General features: G+C 42.0%; 1 long non-coding RNA gene across 1 annotated transcript; it reads right to left on the minus strand.

The window, feature by feature from the left end:
• Positions 1-1,008: 1,008 nt before the first annotated feature.
• On the minus strand, positions 1,009-24,389 carry LOC309616328. Its single transcript, XR_014237424.1, has 3 exons — positions 24,255-24,389; positions 10,022-10,138; positions 1,009-7,702 (listed from the first exon to the last, which is right to left on the minus strand). It is a non-coding gene; the product is annotated as an uncharacterized lncRNA (long non-coding RNA).
• Positions 24,390-24,441: the final 52 nt, after the last annotated feature.

The raw sequence follows: 24,441 nt of genomic DNA on the forward strand, positions 1-24,441 counted from the left end.
GAACAGCAGGCAAGTCAGTCCCTTCTGCATAAGGTGACCAAGCACCCTGGGAAAAGTTTCCCAGGAAGCAGAACTTTCAGTGCTAAAACTGGAGAAGTCCTGGGAAAACCAGGATGAGTTAATCACCCTACTTCTGCAATCTCCTAGTAAACCCCATTGCCAGGGTCTAAAACAGAACCACCTGGTAAAGCAGAAATGTGGTTTCCCAGCTCAGCATCACAAAGCAGAACACAGGAGGGCGGGCTGGGAGCTCAGAGACAATAACTTCACAATCGACGCTGACTACACGTGATCTTCCTGGTCCTCTGCAACCCACCCTCAGGGGTGCCGTCAAGAGAAACTTTATAAATAGGTATAACCGATCACTTCAGACTCTTGCCAAAATTTTTTCAATAGCTGCCTGTGATATTGTGATTTATATTAAGAAAGATATATTTGGTCTCTGTCCCCTTTCCTGACACACAGTCCCTAAAACCCTTGGATTTCCTAAGTGATAAGGGCGATCAAAGTGAAGAGAGTGTCTTATTCTTCACAAGCCCCTTTCAACCACACCCGAGTTTATGGTAATGAGGTGGCTGTTGGAAAGCCAAGGATGAGGGCTGGTTGCCAGGGAACCAATCCTGTGATTAGAGGGTTGGAACTCAGCCTCCCACCCTCCTCACCTCCAGGGAGGGGAGAGAGGTTGGACGTTGATCACCAAAGGCCAAGGATTTAACCAATTATGCCTACGTAACGAAGCCTCCATAAAAAAACTCTAAGCGGCTCCGAGAGCTTTCGGGTTGGGTGAACACGTGGAGGTGCTGGGAGGGTGGCACCGCGCCTGCAGAGGGTATGGGCGCTGCTCTGCCTCCGGGTCCCATACTTTGCCCTGTGCATCTCTTCCATTCAGCCATTCCAGAGTTGCATCCTTTTTACAGTACAACTAAGTAAACTGTTTTCCCGAGTTCTGTGAGCTGTTCTAGCAAATTATCGAACCCGAGGAGGGGGTGATGGGAACCCCCGAGGTAACCTGAAGACCCACTGCTTGCAATAGGTATCTGAGTTGGGGGTTAGGCTTGTGGGACTGAGCCCTTAACCTGGGTGGGATCTCAAGCTAACTCCAGGTAGGTGGTGTCAGAATTGAAGTGAATTCTAAGACATGCAGTTGGTGTCCCCAGAGAATTGGGAGAATTTCTTGGTGTGGGAAAAACCTCCACACGTTTGGTGACTGGTACTGAGAGCTGAGTGGTGACTAGAGGAGGAAACAGCGTTTTTCCTTTTCACTGCCTGCCAGCCAATCAGGGTGAAATTTCAACTTTATTTTTAAATTTAATTATTTACTTATTTATTATTTTTGGCTGCATTGGGTCTCCGTTGCTGTGCGCGGGCTTTCTCTAGTTGTGGAGAGCGGGGGCTACTCTTCGTTGCCGTGCACAGGCTTCTCTTGTTGCACAGCACGGGCTCTAGGCGCGGGCTTCAGTAGTTATGGCACGCGGGCTTCAGTAGTTGTGGCATGAGGGATCTAGAGTGCAGGCTCAGTAGTTGTGGTGCACAGGCTTAGTTGCTCTGCAGCATGTGGGATCTTCCCGGACCAGGGCTCGAACCCGTGTCCCCTGCATTGGCAGGTGGATTCTTAACCACTGCGCCACCAGGGAAGTCCCCCAACTTTTTAATGCAGCATAAAAGGCTCTTCAAGGTTATCTTCAACCCAGTCTCATCTCCTTTCCTGAACTTTATGTTCCAGAAATACAGAAATTTTTGAGTTTCCTAAAGCAAATCGTGTTCTCAAGTCACTATGCTTTGAATATACTATTGCCTCATCTGTTGAAAAGCACATAAATTCCTTTTTCAGAGGAAAACAGAAGATCAGAATATGTGCTTCCGCTTTAAGAATGGAAGTTAGTTTTCAATTAATAAAGTGTTAGCTGGATTTGAAGGCCAAAGACAATCTCAAAGCAAATGAGTTTTTTGAATTCCACAGTAGTTACTGTTCTCAAGTTTTTAACACCCAAGGAGAAAAAAGATAAGAACACTCCCACTGCTAATGAAACTTGTTAGTTTTTTTGTCCTGTTAAAGATATTTATATTTGAATTTTTTTTAAGGCTTGAAATATTTTTAGATGAAATCCATAAATGAAAAGCAATGGTTGCTTTAAAAATTAGAGACGGTTTATAAAGTCATAAGAGTCGGTTATAAAGTCGTATAAAGATGATAAAAAAAAAAAGATTCAGTAATAATTTACAAAGCTTGTTCTTAAATTCAAAGGCTATTAAGATCCTTATGTGGTTATGTGGTTAAGAGAGAGATTTTGCTTTTTTTCTGTTTCTACTGCAATACTTTTCTTTTTTAAATTAAATGATTTATGACCAGTCTTGTTTGGTTTTTCTCCAGCATAAATTCCCCCGTGAAAAAGGACTTCCAAGGCAAACACTGAGCTGTTTATAGGATCCCACTGGATTCAATATCTTCCTCCAGTGAGCTGGATTATAACTCTTTGCATGACCATCTTTCCCCTACACTGATCCTCCTTTTAGCCAGTAACTGTGGGTTTTGGTCTTCAGAATCCACATTGGTAGCACCTGTGAGTGAATGTAACAGCACTTTTGATAAAACCGAGTTCCCATGCAGCCCAATGCAGATGATCGTTATTTAACCTTGGGCAAGCTTGACTTGGGCAATGGTTGACTTGGGCAATGGTTGCCTGACTCTCCCGTAACTCGCAGACAGAAGGCGGAGTGCAGGGAGCAGGAGTGAGCACTCTGAAGTCAGACTGCTCTGCTTGGCAGTTGCCCGTTCCGTGCACTTGGGCAAGTGACTGAACTGCCCAGGGCCTGCCTGCCTTTCCTATAGAATAGTGGTGGTAATGATGGTTCCCCCCTCCTCCGTCGCAGTGAGGATTAAATGAGGTGATGCATGTTAGGCCCAGAGCACAGTGCTTGACACTTTAGACAGAGTGTAAATATTCACTGTTGGAGTTATTTTCTTTGAAACGCGGTCAGTGGTACCCACTTCATAGTGTTTTGTTTTAAGGACTAAACGGAGTGACGTGTTCAGTGACTCACAGTGATCTGACATATAGCAGGCACTCCTACTTGTATCCTTTACTTGTTCTGGGGCAGTTCTGTCTCCCCAAAATGCACCCAGCTGAGTGGCTAGCTCTGCTACTTCTTATGTATCACCCAGGGGGAGAAAAAGTTTGTCTCCAAAAGAAGGACCACTGGCTTACGCCAGAACTAATGGAGTGGAGTTGAAGGGCAGCATTGAAGACTGGTGAGAGATGAGGTAGGTATCAGTTTGCTGGGGCTGCTGTAACAGAATAGCACAGACTGGGTGGCTTAACAACAGAAATTTATTTTCTCACAGTTCTGGAGGTTGGGAGTCCAGTATCAAGGTGCCAGAAGGGTTGGTTTCTCTTGAGGCCTCTCTCCTTGGCTTGCAGACAGCCACCTTCTCACTGTGTCCTCACGTGGCCTTTTCTCTTTGTGCACATGCCTTTGATGTCTCTTCCTCTTCCAATAAGGACACCAGTCCTATTGGATTAGGGCCCCAGTCTTATAACCTCATTTAACCTTAATTACCTCCGTAAAAACCCTATCTCCAAACTCAGTCACCCTTGGGGGTCAGGGCTTCAATGTACAGATTTGAGGCGGGAGGGCATCATTCAGTCCAGAACAATGTGATAAGGCAGGAGATGAGTAAGGACCAGAACCAGATCACAAAGGGCTGGCTTGGGGGCTTTCTTCTTCACCCACCCACCCCTGGAGGTCTCCTGGGAATTGGCTCCATGGAGAGTCCCTTTCTGTCCTTTACCTTCCAGACAGGACTAAGCACAGCTCAATGGTGCATTTTTCAAGGTTGCCTGGGATTAGGGAGTTCCCTGATGGCCTAGTGGTTAGGATTCCGGGTTTCCAATGCCATGGCCTGGTTTCAGTCCCTGATCAGGGAACTGAGATCCTGTAAACTGCGTGGCACAGCCAAAAAATAAATTAAAAAAGGGTTGCCTGGGTAAGAGCTGACCCAGTGGAAATCACTAGAGGGAAGTTGCCTGGAGAGCAGGCACACCTGGGAGGGATTATGCAAATTAGATGCACAGGATTCCCCCCTCCCCCGACTCCCCCCCCAGTTAGGCTTCCTTTTTTTTTTTTTGGCTGCGTTGGGCCTTCGTTGCTGCACGTGGGCTTTCTCTAGTTGCATGGAGAGGGGGTTACTCTTTGTTGCGGTGTGCGGGCTTCTCACTGCGGTGGCTTCTCTTGCTGCAGAGCACCGGCTCTAGGCATGCGGGCTTCAGTGGTTGCAGTGTGTGGGCTCTAGGGCAAGCGGGCTTCGGTAGTTGTGGCTCGGAGGCTCAGTAATTGTGGCTCGCAGGCTCTAGAGAGCAGGCTCAGTAGTTGTGGCACACGGGCTTAGTTGCTCCACGGCATGTGGGATCTTCCTGGACCAGGGCTCGAACCCATGTCCCCTGCACTGGCAGGCGGATTCCGAACCACTGTGCCACCAGGGAAGTACCAGGCTTCCTTCTTTGAGTCAGTGGCCCAGGGCTTTTGAAAAACAGCCTAAACCTGAACAGAGCAGTCCATTAATTCCTGCATTCCACAAATCTGAGTGCCCACTGCTCCAGGGACTGTTCTAGGCCCTGGGGCTCTTGCAGAGTTTAGGTTCTAGGCCTGCACCGTCCAGTATAATATTATCAATATTAAGCACTTGGAATGTGGCTAGTCTGAATTGAGATGTCCTGAAGTATAAAATACACACCAGACTTCAAAGACAATATAAAATATCTCATTAATAATTTTTCTATTAAATGCATGCTAAAATCATATGTCCAATACATTGTATTAAATACAATATGTGTGGGCTTCCCTGGTGGCGCAGTGGTTAAGAATCTGCCTGCCAATGCAAGGGACACGGGTTCGAGCCCTGGCCTGGGAAGATCCCACATGCCGTGGAGCAACTAAGCCCGGGCGCCACAACTACTGAGCCTGAGCTCTAGAGCCTGCAAGCCACAACTACTGAGCCCACGTGCCACAACTACTGAAACCTGCGTGCCTAGAGCCCGTGCTCCGCAACAAGAGAAGCCACGACAATGAGAAGCCCACGCACCGCAACGAAGAGTAGCCCCCGCTCATTGCAACTAGAGAAAGCCCACACACAGCAACGAAGACCCAACACAGCCAAAAATAAATAAATTAATTAATTAAAAAATATATATGTGTGTTATTAAAATTAATTCCATCTATTTCTTTTTAACCTTTTTTTTTTAAACAGGATTCCTGGAAATTTGACATGATATATGTGACTCGCATTTGTGGCTCACATTCTATTTCTCTTGGACTGTGCTATTCTAGAGGCTCCACCTGGAGACTCTGATCAAGCTCTTTCTAGTGGACATAATCAGAGGGGACCTTAACTTGGACCACCATTCTTAAGGATTAGGCAATTTGGAGCACATGCCTCTAGCTGATGATATCTGTTTTAAAGTAAGCTGTGAGGACAGGGGGGGAAAAATGGGAAAAGGGGGGAAAGAAACGAGATCAGCAACAGCTGGAGAGGCCAGAGAGGGACAAAGAGTGCTCTGAGGCCTGAGAGCACATTTCCAACTTGCCCTCTGTAGTAGGCAGAAAAATGACCCTCCAAAGATGTCCATGTCCTAATGCCTGGAACCGGTCCATATGTTATCTTACATGGCAAAAGGGAGACGCTGCAAATATGATTAAGCTAAGGATTTTGAGATGGGGAGAGGATTCCAGATTATCCAAGTAGACCCAATGTAATCACAAGGGTCCTTATAAGTGAAAGAGGGAGGCAGGAGAGTCAGAGAAGATGTGAGGATGGAAGCAGAGTTCGGAGTGATGTCACGCTGGCTCTGAAGATGAAGGAAGGGGCCACGAGCCAAGGAATGCTGGTGGTCTCTAGAAGCTGGAAAAGGCAAGGAAATGGGTTCTCCCCTCAAGCCTCCATAAGGAATGCAGCCCTATGACACTTTGATTTTAGCCCAGTGAGAGTGATTTTAGACTTCTAACCTAATTGTAAGATAGTAACTTTGTGTTCTTGTAAGCCACTAAGTTTGTGGTAATTTGTTACAGGAGCTATAGGAAACGAATCCACTCCCTTGCCTGCTGGATCTTCCTTTTTTTTCTTTCTTTCTTTCTTTCTTCCTTCCTTCCTTCCTTCCTTTCTTCCTTTCTTTTCTTTCTTTCTCTTTCCTCTTTCTTTCTTTCTTCCTTTCTTTTCTTTCTTTCTCTTTCCTTTCTTTCTTTCTCTCCTCTTTCTCTTTCTCTCTCTTTGTTTCCTTCCTTCTTTCTTTCTTCCTTTCTTCCTTCCTTCCTTCCTTTTTCTTTCTTCCTTTCTTTCTCTCTCTCTCTCTCCCTCCCTCCCTCCCTCCCTCCTTCCCTCTCTCTCTCTCTCTCTTTCCTTTCTTTCTTTCTTTCTTTCCCTCTCTCCCTCTTTTTTTCTTTCCTGGATATTTATTTGAGTCACATTCCTCACTAGTTGAGAGAGCCACTTCCTTCTAAGGCGTAGTGGGGAAAGCCCTGGCTGGGTCTTCAGTATACCCTGTGGGTCTCTGGACAAATCTCTTTTCCTCTGTTGAGGAGCAAAGAGATTGGGAAAACTGTGTGGAGTTCTAGTACAGAGGACTGGGATATTTGTCTGCACTGGGCATCAGCATAGATGCCTTTCTAAAATTAGGACAGAACAAGTACCAAAGAATTGGATAGTTGTTCAACACGCTGAGTCCTTTAAATGAGATAAATCATCTCATTTAATTCTGAGAAGAGCCCTATGACTTAGATAACTATGAGTATCCCATTTTAAAGCTAAGGAAACCAAGGTCAGAGAGGTTAGGTAATCTGCCCACAATGACTAAGACAGAAAAATATGAGCCAAGAGTCAAACCTAGGTTTACAGACTGCTGAGAACCACCCTTCTTACTGATGGGAGAGACCATGACAAACAGGATGGATCCATAAGTTTTATTCATTCATTCATTCATCTCACAGGTAGCTGGGCCCCTGTGCTTGGAATTCAGGGTACAGTGATAAACAACTCAGGCCAGACTCTTACAGCATGGAAGTCACATTCTATCAGAAGGATACCAACAACTGAGAAGTGAGCTGATTGTGATGAGAATGACAAGAAACATTAAGAGAGTGAGGTGAGAGGGAGTGGATGGGACTAGGAGGCTACCTTTTGAAGCAATATGTGGTTCTGAACTTGAGAGCCCACTGCCCTCCAAGGGGTGTCATGGCCAAATTCATCATGTTTCCTCTCTTTTGATTCCCTTGGTAATCCCCCCAAACACAAGCTTGTCTCGTCATCTCAGGTTCTCTCATCTCCATCATTCTCTGTGTTGTCTTCTGCTCTACCCACTCCTGCCTCACTCCATCCTTCCCAAACTCTTCCACTGCAACCCCTGTAAACCTTTCCCTCAATGTTCCCTCCAACTCTTACCTTAACTAAAACAGGACCATTCTCCAAAGATAATCCCACAATCCTAACTGAAGGCTCTTCATCCCCCCCACTTGCCAAACACCTCAAGGTCTGGAGGAGGAGAGAAGTCATCAGGATATGCTGCGGAAACAAATGAACTCAAATCCCAGTGACTCACATAAAGGTAGAGACTCACTCTTGTGCCACGTCCAACATGGGTGGGCTGGGCTCTGCTCCACTTCTTCCTTCGTTAACCTGGGCTGATGGGGCAGCCTCTGAAACACTGCCACCCTCCTGGCAGAGGGAAAAGAGACATGGACAGCCGTGAGCTGGCTCTTGAAGCTTCAGCTTGGAAGAGATGTACATCACTGTGTTCACATTTCACTGGCTAAAGCGAGTCATATGGCCAAGCTTGATATCAAGTGGGTATATTTCAGGGGGTACAGCAAACACTGTGGACAGTAATACAACCTGCCATCCCTTGGCATCCCAAGGCTGTGTCCAGATAGTATTATTCCTTCTCCATACTCTTAAAAAAAAAAGATCCTTCTTCCCCTTAACAGACCTCCTAGAGTAACAGCTAGACCTCTTCTCTCCTCTCTCTTCTCTCCTAGCTCTTCTGTCTCCCTAGAAATCCGAGAGTCACACTAACCTCCTCCTGCTCCCTCACTCCATATCAGGTCCGTTACCACGTGCCAGAGGTTCAAACTTTGTCACTTCTCTCGGTCCCCACAGAAGCTACCCTCCTCCAAGCCACCATCATCTCTCTCCTGTACTACTACAACAGCAAGCTTCCAAATCTTGCTCTACAATCCATTCATGATCTAGTAGTCACTTCCCTGCTTAATCCTTCTGTGGTTTCCCATTGGCCTTCAGGGAGAGTCTAAAATCCTTACCCTTTCCCTTTCCCAGATCGCTCTTCCCAGCAGGCTTCTGCTTGCTGCCTCAGCCTGGGCCACCATCCCCGTCACTCCACAGTCCAGCCACATGGGGCTTCCTCAGTGTCATGAATTGATACTTTAATTACTTTAGGGCTTTCACAACCCAGTTCTCTTGAACCTGCAACTCTCACCCTTCCCACCCCCCCTCATCTTCCAGGTCTCAGCTTCCTCACTGAGGCCTTCAGGTCTAGTTGGTTCTTTCTGTGCCTGGGCTCCCGCAGCACCCCTACTGCCCCTTCTGAAACACTCACTCTTTTTTTTTTTAATGATACTGTAGATGTATTTAATGTTTTTTTCTTCAGTTTTCTTTTTATTGAAGTATAGTTGATTTACAATGTTGGGCCAATCTCTGCTGTACAGCAATGTGACTCAGCTTTACACTTATATACATTCTTTTTTTTTTTTACAGTAGTATTTTTAATTAATTAATTAATTAATTATTTTTGGCTGTGTTGGGTCTTCGTTTCTGTGCGAGGGCTTTCTCCAGTTGCGGCAAGCGGGGGCCACTCTTCATCACGGTGCGCGGGCCTCTCACTATCGCGGCCTCTCTTGTTGCAGAGCACGGGCTTCAGATGCGCAGGCTCGGTAGCTGTGGCTCACGGGCCTAGTTGCTCCGCGGCATGTGGGATCTTCCCAGACCAGGGCTCGAACCCGTGTTCCCTGCATTGGCAGGCAGATTCTCAACCACTGTGCCACCAGGGAAGCCCTTACATTCTTTTTTATATTCTTTTCCATTATGGTTTATCACAGGATAGTGAATCGAGTTCCCTGTGCTATACAGTAGGACCTTGTTGTTTAACCATTTTAAAGGTAATAGTTTGCACCTACCAACCCCAAACTCCCAGTCCATCCCTCTCCCTCCCCCCATCCCCCTTGGCAACCACAAGTCTGTTCTCTATGTCTATAAGTCTGCTTCTGTTCTGGATCAATAGATGGGTTCATTTGTGCCATATTTTAGATTCCACATAGAAGTGATGTCATATGGTATTTGTCTTTCTCTTTCTGACTTACTTCACTTAGTATGATGATCTCTAGTTGCATTGCATCCAGGTTGCTGCAAATGCCATTATTCCGTTCTTTTTTATGGCTGAGTAATATTCCACTGTATATATGTACCACATCTTCTTTATCCATTCATCTGTTGATGGACATTATCTTTATGTCAGAGAATGTTTTGCCTATGCTCTCTTCTGGGAGTTTTATGGTGTCATGTCTCATGTTTAAGTCTTTAAGCCATTTTGTGAAACACTCACTCTCGTGAGAGCTTGCTCTCCCAGATTTGGAGCTGTGTGAAGGCAGAGACTGTCTCCTCGGCTGCTATATGCCCAATACATTGATTGTGCTCAGGAAATATTTTTCCAGTGAGAGAATGAATTTGTCATACATGAAGTCTAGGGGAGGGAATTAATAAAGGTGAATAGATGCAATTATTTATGATTGAATGAGCCTCCCGAGTTAATCAAGAGAGGCAAAAGAGGGCTGGGATGCTTGCGCCACCTCTGAATCACTTAGTCCTAAACTCACCGGACATCATTCCCTTCCTGCGTTTCCCCCTGTGTTTCTAGACCTCATAAAATGCCTTCCTCACCCACACCTATTCAGAGAATCTGGTTTCGGGCCTGAGAGAGTGCTTCTGTCCCTCTTCCCCCTCCCTACCTCCTGCTGTTCTCACCTCTCCCTCAGTCCTCCTCAGCACCTCCCACAGGTCCTCTACACCAAGTCAGCTGGAAAGTCTGGAGCGCCACCAAGATGTTGCCTGTCCTCAGATTCATTCCTGAGCAGCAGGACCCTGAAAAAAGAAACATGATACATGAGTGAGACACATCCTAGGCCTGGGCTTGTTAAGTCTGTCTGCCAAACCAGGTTGTGCAATGGGTGTGATGGGGAACAGCTTTGGAAAGGCCCCGGTGTCAAATCATAGTTCCTCCTTCTACGCTACTAAAATGGTGTCTGAAATTATAGCATCGGAGACAGTATTAGTCTGCTGGGGCTGCCATAACAAAGTACCACAGACTGGGTGGCTTAAACAACAACAGAAATTTATTTCTCACAGTTCTGGAGACTAGATGCCCAAGATCAAGGTGTGGGCAGATTTGGCTTCTTCTGAGGCCTCTCTCCTTGGCTTGCAGATGACTGCCTTCTTTCCCCTGTGCACACACATCCCTGGTGTCTCTTTGGTTTTTTCGTTTTGTTTTGTTTAATATTTTATTTATTTATTTATTTATTTGGCTGCGCCCGATCTTAGTGGTGGCACGTGGGATCTTTTAGTTGCTGCATGCAGAATCTTTAGTTGCGGCATGTGGGGTCTTTAGTTGTGGCATGCAAACTCTTAGTTGCAACATGTGGGATCTAGTTCCCTGACCAGGGATCGAACCCAGGTCCCCTGCATTGGGAGCACAGAGTCTTAGCCACTGGACCACCAGGGAACTCCCTCTGGTGTCTCTTTGTGTGTTCAATTTTCCTCTTCTTATAAGGACACCAGTCACGATTAGATTAGGACCCACCCTAATGGCCTCATTTCCACTTAACCTCTTTTTTTTTTTTCAGTGTTTTAAGATTTTTAAATTTAATTTGAAATGAAATACAATTATTCATTCAACAAATTGGAAAATATTAAAACAACTGACATTATCTAGAGTGGGGAAAGAAATAAGAAAGTTTTATACACTGCTGGCGTGACAGTAAATCATCACAACCTTTTAGGAAAGGTATTTCCTGTTAAAATTTTTTAAAAAGGGGGCATAAAGCTGTGACAGAAGTTTTACCTTGAGGAATCCATACTACAGGAACGAAGGGATTAGTAGCTAAGGATATGCTTCAGTAGCTAAAGATATGTTGTATATAACAGCACTAGAAGGCAATCACAACAAAACCAATCTGAATTGGAGACTATCTGAACGTCTGTTAGCAGGGAAGTGATTGACTAAGTTATGGTATTTCCAATTCTATGGCTCATTCATTCACTCACCATATATATTTTTCAAGGCAGGCATTGTTTTACCATATGCCAGGCATTGTTCTAGATACTGGGGTTAAGGAAGTGAATAATACAGACTTGACCCCTTTATCATGAAGCTTAGTGTTTGTGTGTGTGTGTGTGTGTGTGTGTGTGCACATGTGTGTGGGTGTGTATAGCAAGGGAGAGACAAAAATGATAAATGATAATAATGATAACAACAGCAACAATAAAACAAGTCAGTTAACCTTTAGAATAATTGCCTGTTTCTAGAGGCAGGTACCTTGGGTTTTTCACTGAAAAAATTACATCCAGATTTTTATTCTGCTTTGAAATCTTTGTGTCCTGATTAGTTTCTCCTGGTGTGTCCTCTCATTGTATTTTAGAAATTTTTAGTAGCACTTATCCTACTTTATTTTTATGTTTTTTAAGTGAAACTTCAGACTTTATCTGGATTTCCCTAGTTTTTCCACCAATGTTCTTTTTCTTTTCCAGGATCCCAAGCAGGATGCCACATTGCATCTATTTTTACTTTTCCTAGCTTTATTGACATATAACAATTGTATAAGTTTAAGGTGTATGATGTAATGATTCGATACATGCATATAGTATGAAATGATTACCACAATTAGGTTCGTTAGCATCTCTATCACCTCACATAATTACCATTTTTTTGTTGTCCACTTAACCTCTTTAGAGGCCCTATCTCCAAATACAGTCATTTTGAGGTACTGAGGATTAGGGCTTCAACATATGAGTTTGGGGGGAGGGGTGGGGGAAGACACAATTCAGCCCATAAGAGACATTCCTTAGTTTTAGGATATTAACAGTCCTTCAGTGTTCTCTGAATAAGAGAACTATCAAATTAATGAGTAATTGAGTTTGCTGTCCATGAAAGCTAGGGACAGGATATAATTAATTTAAAAATGAATAGGTACAGTTAACTGTATGTAAACTAGCTCTCTGATTCAAGGAGAGCAGGGGAGGCCTGGGGGTCCATACACTTCCTCTTGGTTGGGCCATTCTTGAAGGAGAGACAGTGTGCCTTAAGTATATCCTTGCAGACCAAAACCAAGAAACATGAATCCAGAGAAGTAAAGAGAGCTCTAGACTCAGCACTTTTCCTGGGGTTAACTGCATAAAGCCTGGGTGTTAATGAACCATTTTCACAGGAGAAAAATCCTGGGACTTAAGCAGAGTGAGAGGAAAGATCAGAGACCTATATAAAAAATTCTAGAACCTGAGGGCAAACCTTCAGTTGGTACTTTTTTCAAAAGCTCTCCATCTGAAAAAGATGGTGGGAATATATGTTTGTCTCTGCCTTTATGATGAGTAAATCAAGAGAAAAAGATTTCCCCTGAGAATTCCTAACAGTAAGTCCATATTCCTGTGGGTTTAAAGCCTAAATTTGTACTATCTGTGTAACCTGAAAGACCTCCAGATAAAATTTTAGAGTGGTCCCAAATTGGCTATTCCCACAGGTATACGGCATAAGCAAACACTAACTCTACCCAGGGAAATGCATTTTAAACCCAGGCTTTAAAGAATTTCCACAGATAAAATCCCAAGGAACATGAGTTCCACAAACCACACAAGCAGAAGCAATAAACCTCAGAACCATATTCAGAGTTGGTATAAATATTGAAATTATAAGGTACTGAATATAAAATAAATAAATGTTTAAAGAGATTGAAGACGGCATTTAAAAAATACTGAAGGAAAAACAGAGTATGAAGCAAGATTGGCAAGGAAGATTTGAACAAGAAAAACTAGAAATTACATATATGAAAAATTTTAAACCCAGTGGACATATTAAACAGATTATATCACAGCTGAAAGGAGAAGAAACTAGAACACATATGTACTTGAAGAAATTACACAGGGACTTCCCTCGTGGTGCAGTGGTTAAGAATCTGCCTGCCAATGCAGGGGACATGGGTTCGAGCCCTGGTCCGGGAAGATCCCACATGCCACGGAGCAACTAAGCCCATGCGCCACAACTACTGAGCCCGCGTGCCACAGCTACTGAAGCCCACAGACCTAGAGCCCGTGCTCCGCAACAAGAAAAGCCACCGCAATGAGAAGCCCACGCACCGCAACGAAGAGTAGCCCCTGCTCGCTGCAACTAGAGAAAGCCCTCACGCAGCAATGAAGACCCATTACAGCCAAAAAAAAAAAAAAAAGAAAAGAAAGAAATTACACAGAGCATAGCACAGGGAGAAAAAAGGATGGACATTATAAACAATGGGTTAAGAAATATGGAACAGAGTGGGAAGGTCCAACGTACATCTAATTCATGGTTTTAAATATTTATTTATTTATTTATTTATTTGGTTGCACTGGGTCTTAGTTGCGGCTCGCCGGCTCCTAAGTTGCAGCTCACTGGCTCCTTAGTTGTGGCATGTGAACTCTTAGTTGCGGCATGCATGTGGGATCTAGTTCCCTGACCAGGGATCGAATCCAGGCCCCCTGCATTGGGAGCGCAGAGTCTTAACAACGGTGCCAACCAGCGAAGCCCCTAATTCATGGTTTAAAAAAAAAAAAAAAGATACTAGAAGGGAGAGAAGCATATATGAAGAGATCATATCTGGGAATTTTTCAGAATTGATGAAAGATTCTTCCTCAAATTCAGGAAACCCAATGAATCCCAGGCAGAACATATTTTATAAAACATCCACGCTAGATATATAGTAAACTTTAGCACACTAAAGAGAAAATAATTAGAAAAGCCAAAGCATTACTTTTTATTTTTCAACAGCAATAATGGAAGCCAGAAGATAGTGGAATGAGATCCTCAAAGTGCTAAAATAAAATAACTGTCAGGCTTCCCTGGTGGCGCAGCGGTTGAGAGTCTGCCTGCTAATGCAGGGGACACGGGTTCGAGCCCTGGTCTGGGAAGATCCCACATGCCGCGGAGCAGCTGGGCCCGTGAGCCACAACTACTGGGCCTGCGCGTCTGGAGCCTGTGCTCCGCAGCGAGAGAGGCCGCGATAGTGAGAGGCCCGCACACAGCGATGAAAAGTGGCCCCCACTTGCCACAACTAGAGAAAGCCCTCGCACAGAAACGAAGACCCAACACAGCCATAAATTTAAAAAATAAATAATAAATAAATAAATAAAAATTAAAAAAAAAAAAATAACTGTCACACTAGAATTGTTTGTCCAGCAGAATGTCTTTCAAGAACAAAAATAAAATTATTGTTTAGACAAACCAAAAACTAGGAATTGATTCCCAAGACACCCTCTTCAAAAGAACTTCTAAGAGATATACTTCAGGAAGAATAAAACTAATCCTAGAATGAAGGTCTGAAATACAAGAAGGAATGATAAGATAACAAAAAATAAACAAAAAAAGTAAACATATCAAAAATATCAAAACTCTATCAAAAGTACAGTAACAATGTCAAATTTAGGTGTTTAAAAAAGAACTAAAATCTTGAAAAACATAAATGGAGAGGATTTTGTTGAATACACATGATGATATTTTTAGAGTAAACACTAAAAGAACAGAAAGTAAGTGTAAAACTTCCAACATAGCATAGAGGGGAAAATGGAAATGTTGGGAGGAGACTCAATCCAAATGAATGCCGTAAGGAGAATAATAGAAAAAAGCAAAACAGGAATGGATACTATGACTGGAGGAATTCTGTATCTCCCCTGTTTGGAGAGCAGATGAGAGCATCTTTGTTCAAGATTAGGTGAAACATGATGTTTTATGGTTCTTAAATGGAAGTTCAAATATGTGTAGAAAGATATGTATGGATGCTGAGTGGTCAAAAGGGTGGGTGAACTGTGTTGGTGACTAGTCCATTGTTTCTTAACCCAAACCCACCCTTTGGCACTCTGCTTTGTGGCTCTGAGGCCACCAGCTCCCTACTTGGTTCTGCTGAGAGGAAGCACAAGAAAGAAAGACAAAAGGCTGGAAGGAGAAAGTTCGTGCTTCTTCCTGTTTTGCTTCCCTTTCCTGTTAGCATCACCCCAGCAGTGGTTCTTCCCCCTGATGGCAGCAGCTGACTCCTGTCTTTTCCATACTCTCAGTCTCATTTTTCTCTTTCTGACATACAAAGACCAGCCGTCCCCTTGTCAGAGGCCTGGGTTCCAGCTCTACCGGAGTATTCCTTCAACCTTCTAGATTCTAATAACCCTATCATGATTTTAATAACTCTATTATGTTTACATAATAGTAAACAACTAGAAACCTATTCCCTTTGTTGCCCCAGTCCTGGGGGGGGGGGGGGTGAAAGCTGATTTCTGCATCTATTATCTCTGGTTAATACAATATCCCCATTTTGTCATCTCAACATCTATTTCACTAACTCAACCAATTCCTTTTATTAAATTCTCTCTGTTAACGTAACTGGTTCACTTTCTGTTTTTAGTACTCTGTCTCCTGTAGCCATATGACTAATTTTTGGCCAGTGGGATATAAGCAGAAGTAAAGTGGGCAACTTCTGTGTCATGTCCTTAAAATGAAGCTAATTGTTCCATACTTCTTCATTCTGTCTTCTCGCAGAGGGGAACACAGATTTGGTGACCCTAAGACGGCTTCAGCCATGTGAGTCAGGATGATGCTCAAAGCAGGGCAATAAGAAAGGTGGGACCTGATGACCTCTTGGGGCGGGGCCACCTACCTACTCTGGGATGTTTTGTGAAATAAATAAATGTCTTCTGAGGCATTGCATTCTGGACTCTCTTTATTATACCATAGTTATCCATCCTAGTGTAGATGGCTCTAAAAAACAAAAATACAGAAGCCTGGAAACTTAAATAACATAATATGAATAACTATTGAGTTAAAAAATAAAACATAAAAGAAATAAATCCTTATAACTGAATGGCAACAAAAGCACTACCAAAGCAATGATTCAAGGGTAATCTATTGCTTTGAATATTTCTTATCAAAAGATTGAAAACAAATGAAGGAAGCCTCATTTTAGGAACTTAAATATGAAACAACAGAGAAAAATCCAAAAAAAAAAACCAAGAAGAAAAAAATTTAAAGGCAGAAATTGACAAAGTAGAAAAATAGAGAAGATCAACAAAAACCGAAACTTGGCAACTTGAAATTCTAATAAGATAGAAATGCTTCAGGTAAGACTGATAGAAAAAAAGAAACATGCAAATAAAAAACAAAATGCATAACTAAAAAGGGGGGAAACTACAGATATTCTTAAATGATAAAATAAATTTTTGAACTACATAAACCAATACACTTGAAAACTGACAAAATGGACAAATTTCCACAAGAACAGAAAATGCCAATACTGAAACAAGAAACAGTAAACTTTGAAAAGACCAACAACAATTAAAGAACCTGAAATTTTAGTTAAAAGAAGCCCCAGAAGGTTTAACAGGGGAATTCTACCAAGGTTTAACAGGGGAATTCTACCAAGCTTTCAAGGAACAAGTAACACCTGCTATATACAAATTATTACAGGGAGAAAAAGAAGAGAAATTCATTTTATGAAGCTGGTATATCCTTGATTCCTAAACTGAATAGGGACAATTTAGGAAAAGAATATTAGAGGCCCATTTTACTTTCTAAGTGTAAATGCATTCCTAAATAAAATATTAGATAAGCAAATACAATAATGTATGAAAAATAAAAATAAAACATAATTGAGTAGGTTTTAATAAACATCAGAAAGTTAACAATGTAATGCACTACATTATAGAATAGAGGAAAGTCATATGGTCACCTCCATGGATTGAAAAAAACATTTAATAAAGTTCAACATCTATTTATGATAAAAGCTCTCAGAAAACTAGGGACAGAAAAGAACTTCCATAATTTGTTAAGGACTATCTACTAAAAATCTACCACACACCACACAATTAAGACAAAATCTTGGGCTTCCCTGGTGGTACAGTGGTTAAGAATCTGCCTGCCAATGCAGGGGACACAGGTTTGAGCCCTGGTACAGGAAGATCCCACATGCCGTGGAGCAACTAAGCCCGTGCGCCACAACTACTGAGCCTGCGTTCTAGAGCCTGCGAGCCACGACTACTGAGCCCATGCGCCACAACTATTAAGCCCGCATGCCACAACTATTGAAGCCCGTGCGCCTAGAGCCCGTGCTCTGCAACAAGAGAAGCCACCACAATGAGAAGCCCGTGCACCGCAAGGAAGAGTAGCCCCCGCTCACCGCAACTAGAGAAAAGCCCGTGCGCAGCAACAAAGACCCAACGCAGCCTAAAATAAATTAATTAATTAAATTAAAAAAAAAAAAAAGACGGAAACTTAAGCTCATTCCCTTTAAGATCAGGAAGAACACAATCACTACTACTGTTCACTCCTAGGGGTCCTGGCCATTGCAATAAGACATTATAAATATGTATATAAGGAATGGGAGGGAGGATGACAAAATTGTCATTATTTGGATGTGATTTGGTATTCCATACAGAAACTCGAAACCATTAAAACTGTAAGTCAGCAAACTGGCCAAATACAATATCAAACTGGAAAACTGAATAACATTCCTCTACATAATAGTAAATAACTAGAAACTCTAACAAAAAATAAGATTCCATTCAGAATAGTAACAAAAGTTTAAAAGTAATCTAGGAATTCACCTGTCAATCCACAAGATGTTTATGAAGAAAAAAGTTTAGGGAATTCCCTGGCGGTCCAGTGGTTAAGACTCCACACTTTCACTGCCAAGGGCCAGGGTTCGATCCCTGGTTGGGGAACTAAGATCCCATAACCACGTGGCGTGGCCAAAAAAAAAAAAGAATTTAATGTTATTAAAGGAAACAAAAGAAATCTAGCAAATGGGGAGATGAACCATGTTCATGAATGTAACAATTTAATGTTATTAAGATGTTTCTTCTACCTAAATCAAGCTATAAATTCAATGCAAGCCCAAATTCCAGAAAGATTTTTTTTAGAAACACAATAAATGGATTCAAAATTGCATGTGGAAGAATCAAGACTCACAAATAGATAAGAGTGGCTCCAAAAAAGAGAAATTTTCTGTATCAGATAAGATATACCCAAAAGCCAGAGTAAAAAATAAAGAAGACGAAAGTGGAATGGCACATAAGCAGACAAACTGATCAAAGCAACAGAACAGAGAGGAAAGAAAGAGACATGTACATAAAAAACCTTGAGATATTTCAGAATAAGCATCCTAATCAGAAGGGAATAGATGGATTGTTAAAGGATGGTATTGGGAAAACTGGTGCCTTATAAGGAGAAAAGAAAAGTTGGTTCCCTACCTCTCACCATAATACGAAGGTCAAATAAATGGATTAGAGACCTAAATACGAAAGATGAATCTATAAAGCTAGAATATTCATTTCATAGGGCTGCCAGAACAAGGTACCACAAACTGCGTGGCTTAACACAACAGAAACGTATTGTCTCACAGTTCTGGAGGCTACCAGTCCAAAATCAAGGCGTCAGTGGGGCCATGAATCCTTCCTTGCCTCTTCTTAGCTTTCGGTGGTTTGCTGGTAATCTTTGGAGTTCCTCAGCTTGCAGCTGCACTGCATAACTCCAATCTCAGCCTTCCTCATCACATGGCATTCTCCTTCTCTGTGTTTGTCTTCAAGTGACTGTCTTCTTGTAAGGACATCAGTCATATTGGATTAGGGGCCCAGCCTATGCCAGTATGACCTCATCTTAATTTAACTAATTACATCTGCAACTACTCTGCTTCCAAATAAGAGCACATTCTGGAGTATGGGGGGGCGTTAGGATTTCAACATATCTGTTTTTAAGAGAAACAGTTCAACCCAGAACAGCTAGTAGAAAAATGTAGAATATTTTTATGACTTTGGAGTGAATAAAGATGTTTAAACCAAGAAAATATAAACTATATAACGAGATGAATTTGACTATATTAAGATTAAAGATTTCTTCCAAAGACATGATTGAAAAAGTTAATAAGTGACAAACCGGGAGAAGACATTTTCAGCTTCAAAAAAAAATATGATTAATATCCAGAATATACAATAAAATCCTGCAAATATTTAAGAGTAGGAATCCTAATATAAAAATGGAGGGACTTCCCTGGCAGTCCAGTGGTTAAGACTCCATGCTCCCAATGCAGGGGGCACGGGTTCGATCCCTGGTTGGGGAAGATCCCACATACCATGTGGCGTGGCCAAAAAAAAAAGAAAAAGGGGGCAAAATTAACATAAAAGGAATCTAACTAGCTAACAAGTCTGAAGAGACGCTCAACCTCCCTCAAAATCAGTTAGAAAATTACAACATATTTTAAATTCATCAGAGTGGTCAAAATTAAAAGGTCAGAGAGGAACTAGTATTAGTAAAGACATACAGAATTTGGAACTATCATGCACCTTTGGTTAGCATAATTCAGTATGTATATCCTATGATCCAGCAATCCCAATTTTGGTATATAATCCAGAGAAACTCTCACACAAGTCCCAAAGGATATAAGTACAAGATTGTTGATTGAAGTATTGTTTGTAGTAGCAAAGAATTCAAGGCAATGTAGGTCTTCTTCATTAGTAGGTGAATAATTAAGGATGGTGAACTAATAAATTGGAGTGCTATGCAGCAAACAGACACAATTAACTAGATATACAAACAACGTGGACTGCTCTTAAAACAATATTGAGCAAAAAATGTAAAAATAGAAATTTACTTAGTATAATTTTTGTAAATTAAAAACATATACATATAGAAAGCACCATACATGTTTTAGAAATACAGACATATCCAAGAACCATAAATTAAACGTAAATCAGAAAGTGTGTCTTTGAGGTGGAGGAAGAAATGAAAGTGGGAATGGGGATATGGAGAAAAAATAATATAAGAGGATAGCTTTACACAAACTATTGCTATAGTGTGTCAGAAATGAAGCAGTATGGTAAAATCAACCCACAGAAAAAGAAAAAAAAAGAAGAATGAATGAAAGAGAACAGAAGTACCAAGGAAATGTTAAGAAAAAAGACACATTAAAAGCAAAAATCATTAGGAAGGACAACAAAGGATATTTCATATTGATAAAAGGAATACTTCACTGATGTCATATTAATATCATAAGCCCTTATGCATCTAACAACATAACTTCAAAATATATAAAGCAAAAACTGATACAGCTAAAAGGAGAAATGAACATATCCTCACTCATAATGGGAGACTTTATTACACCTTCCAGCAGCCAATAGATCAAACAGGAAAAAAAAAAGGTAAGGATATAATAGTTAAGAATTAGATCATTAATAAACTTGTATAGTCAGACCTCTTATCCCAACAACTAGAATGTACGTCCTTTAAAAACAGCACACTTCCAAAACAAAACCAAAAAATGCCGCATACTAGGTCATAAAGGAAATCTCAACAAATTCCTAAGAATTTACGTCATTTGAAATACATTCATTAAATAAAATTAGAAATCAACTACAAAAGATAATCAAGGAAAAATCCATATACCTAGATATTAAAAACCACATTTCTAAATAATTTGGGGGTTAAGGGGAATTGAAATTACACTTTTTTTTTTGAACTGAATGACAATGAAAGCACTACAAATCAAAACCTGGGGTATACATAATAACAAAATAAATACTAAAATGGAAAAAAATGAGTCAACAATTAAGGCAGAAATTAATGAAATAAAATACCCCCCCTCAAAACAAATAAGTAGAAGAGATCATCAATAGAACAAAAAGCTGGGAGTTTTTTAAAGACCAATAAAACTTTAAATTTTTGGCAAATTTCATCCAGAAAAATAAGAGAAGGAACAAATAAATATCAGGAAAGCCAAAAGAAATATAACTTCAGATCCATAGGATTCATAAGAATATGTATAAAGTTATACCAATGAATCTGAAATCCTAGATAAAATAGATATTGTTCTAGGCAAATATAAGTTACAAAAATTTATCTCAGGAGAAAGTAATAAATCTGAATAAACCAATATCCACAGAAGAGGTTGAAATTATAACCAAAGACCTGTCAAAAAGGCACCAAGCATGGATGATCTTACAGTCAAATTCTACCAAATGTTCAAAGAACAGATAACTCCAATATATCACAAACCATTCCAGACTGCAGGAAAAGGTAGGTGGTTCCCCCAGATCGTAGAACAGAGCTAGCATTTCCCTTATGTCATAACTGGGCAAGGACAGCACAAGAAAGAAAACCATGAGTCAGTCAATTCTATTCATGAAAACAAATGCACAACATCCTTAAAGAAAATGTTATTAAATCAAATCCAGCAATAGTGAAACAGAGGAGGATGGTTCATCATTAACAGATTAAGGCAGAAAAGTCATCTGATCATATCAACAAATGCATAGAAAGCATTTGATAAAAGTCAATGCCTGCTTTAAAAAAAAAATAAACTTCTCAGCAAATTAGGAATAAAATTTAGAAATCTACTGAAAACATCATACTTAATGATGAAACCTTAGGGGCATTCCTTTAAAAAGTCTAGACCAAGACAAGGATTGTCCATTATCACCACTGTCATTCAACATTGTATTGGAACCCTCAGCCAAAGGGGGAGGGGTGAGAAATGAGTTATAAAGATTGGAAAAATTAAACTGTCTTTTTTTTCCCTGGACACCAGGGTCATCTAACTAGAACAGTATAGAGAATTATCTGTCAAGCTATTCTAGAACAAGTAAGAGTGAGTTCAACAAGGTAGCCAGATCCAAGCTCAGCATTAAAAACAGCAGTAACTGATTAGGAAAAAAAAACAAAATCCCGGCCACAAGTAAATAAGTAAAAACAGTAAAATCCAGTGAGTGAACCAAAGAAAGCCATATAAGATATCCCAGGAAAAAAATATACCTGTCCAAGAATAGAAGACTCAATATTACAAAGTCATATTCTCCCCAAATTAATAATTTATTCATTATAATCCCAATCAAAATCCAAAGGACTTTTTTATGGATTTGACAAATGCCACTCCACTCTCCATTTCCATTACAGAGCCTACCAGGTTTAGAACCAAGCCAGGTCCCTCTCCTCACCCAAGTCTAGGCATCTGCTTGGAGATCACCTGTTCTGCTCCCCACCTTCTTTGACTTGAATCACCCCATAAACAATTGGTAAACAGAGTAACGATGTCAGCATATCACAGTCATGTTGGTTAATATGCAATTTTCTCTAGGAAGTTAACATTTTGAAGCAATCAAGGGCAAGGTTTCTCACAGGCAAAGAGCAAGCCTTAGTGATAAAAGAAGATCTTAAGGGGAAAAGCTGCAACTCTATAGAAATGTCTTCCTTTAGATCCACCGTGGATCGTTTAGTGATTTCAAAGACCATAATGCTTGCTACAATGGTATGGTATGTGGCAAAGCTGTGAAAGCAGATGAAGAAACTGCAACGATATTTTCCCACATTAAAATAACAGATTAATGAAGAAGACTACACCTTGGATCAGATTTTTAATTTTGAAGAAAATGGTTTCCATTAGAAGTTAATATCTCCAGCCCGCATCTCCGTGAAGGAAGTACAAGCCCCAGCCTTTAAGACTGCAAAGAAGGCACTTAAAGTATTGATTGCTAAGCGCAAATACCCCGTGTATATTTAACTGTGCTAGTATTTCTATTAGAATTGTTATTGGGACTTCCCTGGTGGCGCCGTGGATAAGACTCTGTGCTCCCAATGCCGGGGGCCTGGGTTCCATCCCTGACCAGGGAACTAGATCCCACATGCATGCCTTAACTAAGGAGCCCACGTGTGGCAACTAAGACCGGGTGCAACTAAACAAATATTAAAAAATAAAATAAGTAAACGTTATTGGTTTTGTAGCACTCTGGTTATTAAGTTGCATACGTTTTGAGCAATCTGTCCCTAATTCTATTTTTCCCATAAAGCCTTGTCATTTTTAGTGCACTGTTTTGCAGAACTACAGGTTTTTCAGGAAAGCATGTGTCAGGTTATAGCAGAAACGCCTGTACTCAGAATGCAGCGGGGCCTCTCTTCCAACAAGCATGAGGTCCAGAGTTTCTCTCACAGGAGAGCAGGTACCCACTTCCCTCTGAGCGCGGAACAACTCCCCAGGATACTGTGGGGCAGTTCTCTGGAGTTTGGGCACCAGAGCCCATCAAAGTTCCCCTCTTCTCTCCTCCCGCCAGACCCCCAGACCACAAAGGAGAGGCTAAGTGAAAAGACCCAGAATTTTGCTGCTTACAAGCTTACAGATCTTGAGCAAGTCATCGAACCTCTGCAGGACTCAGTTTCCTCACTCTTTAAATGGGAAGGCAGTGTTTTTAAAAATCATGACTGTCGTGGTGGTGGTTGTTTTTAATTTTAAAATATGCTTTTGAGGGGCTTTCCTGGCGGTCGAGTGGTTAAGACTCTGAGCTTCTACTGCAGGGGACACCGGTTCCATTCCTGGTTGGGGAACTAAGATCTGCCGCACGATGCGGCCAAAGAGAGAGAGAGAGAGAGAAATATATGCCTTTGATTGTTGCTTTGCCATTTATAGTTGTGACCTTGGACAAGTGACTTTATTTCTCTATGCGTCATCTGTAAACTAGGGGCTTTGCGAGGATTTAATGCTACCATGTATGCAAAGCACTCAGCATAAGATGCCCGTTAAGCCCCAGAAAATTGAAATTCCCATTACGGAAGGCGGGGGTTCTCGAGTTCTGACTGAAGAGGCAGAGGAACCCAGGGCTGGTGGGGAAAGCAGATGTGGCTGTGATTTCCCCAGGGACACTATAAACAGCCTCCCAGCCCCGTCTTCCCCCATAGGCCTCACCATCAGCCTGACCCCCCAGCTTGCTGGAGCCACCAAGCAGCTCTCCCTTGCCCGCGGTTGGGGGGCTGCCCTGCCCCACAGCGCCAGTTCGCGAACGGACTACACTTCCCGGCGTGCATCTCGGGTCGGGGCCCCGAGGGGCAGTCCAGCTGCGGGGACCTAGTCCTGGCCTGCGTTAGAGGCTTCGGGCAGTAACCACCGTTCACGCAGCTGCTACTTTTCGCTTTGCGAAGCGCGTCAGTCACCGTCAACCCCACCTTGGGCCGCGGCCCCCGCAGGGTCTGTGAGGAGTGCTCGGCCCTCTCCTCCTCTCCTCCTCCAGGCGTCCGGCCCACGGCGTCCCAGGGAGGGTCTGAGGCCAGGCTCATCTTCCCGGGAGAATTCCTTCGCCCACGCGCAGTCCTCACTTCGGCCCGAGGCCCGCAGCCGGGCTCTGGAGGCTGG

Source organism: Balaenoptera borealis (genome assembly GCF_965194805.1).
Source record: "Balaenoptera borealis genome assembly, chromosome: 19".
Classification (NCBI taxonomy): domain Eukaryota; kingdom Metazoa; phylum Chordata; class Mammalia; order Artiodactyla; family Balaenopteridae; genus Balaenoptera; species Balaenoptera borealis.